The sequence below is a fragment of the Meleagris gallopavo genome, unplaced genomic scaffold (assembly GCF_000146605.3).
Source record: "Meleagris gallopavo isolate NT-WF06-2002-E0010 breed Aviagen turkey brand Nicholas breeding stock unplaced genomic scaffold, Turkey_5.1 ChrUn_random_7180001846136, whole genome shotgun sequence".
In the NCBI taxonomy this organism is placed as follows: Eukaryota; Metazoa; Chordata; class Aves; order Galliformes; family Phasianidae; genus Meleagris; species Meleagris gallopavo.
The window spans coordinates 11,721-12,587 of NW_011114117.1; positions in this window are offsets into that span (position 1 = coordinate 11,721).

The window sequence follows — 867 nt, forward strand, 5'->3', positions numbered from 1 at the left end:
ATAGGGGTTCTATAGAGTCCTTCGGGGCCGAGAGGCCCTGCGGAGGGACCATGGGGTGGAGAGAATGAGGTAAGCCCCCAGGAGCTCTTATGCGGAACATATAGGGACTTATAGAGCCATAGAACCCCTTCCGAGAGCTCTATGTGGACCCTCAGACCCACAACCCGCTTCTCCAGGCCCTATGGGAACTGTAAAGGAATCACCAAGGCTACAAAATCGCTTCCTTGGACTCTATAGGAAACATATGGGAAAACATATAGGGAGCCCAGAGCCACAGTTTCCTTCCATGAGCCCTATAGAGTCCATATACAGACCCCCAGAGCCCTATAGGAACTCTATGGGGATCATATGGGGAGCTCAAAGCCACCTGCTGTTTTCCAGGCCTTATAGGAACCATACAAGGATCCCCAGAGCCACAGTCTCCTTCCATGAACCCCATAGAGACCATATAGAGACCCCCAAAGCCCTATAGGAACCTATAGGAACCATATATGGAACTCACAGCCATACTCTGCCTTGTTCAGCCCCCATAGAGTCCATATAGGAACCTTACATGGACCTCAGGGCCATGCTCCCCTTTCCTCAGCCTCTATAGGGTCCATACAGAGACCTCCCAGAGCCATACCCCCCCAATCTCCCCCCATTTCCCAGACCCTATAGGGACTCCCCCCCACATCACCATAGGGCCCTATAGGATCACACCACAAAGGAATAGTAGTAATAATAATAAAATTCCTTTATTTGTTTCCAAACTTTGTTAACCCGCTCCCTCCCCCCCCCCAAAAAAAAAAAATAATAGGTTTTCCCCTGCACTATAGGGGAACCCTAAAGCAAAAAGGGTGTGTGGGGGGGTCCCATAGGGGGGAA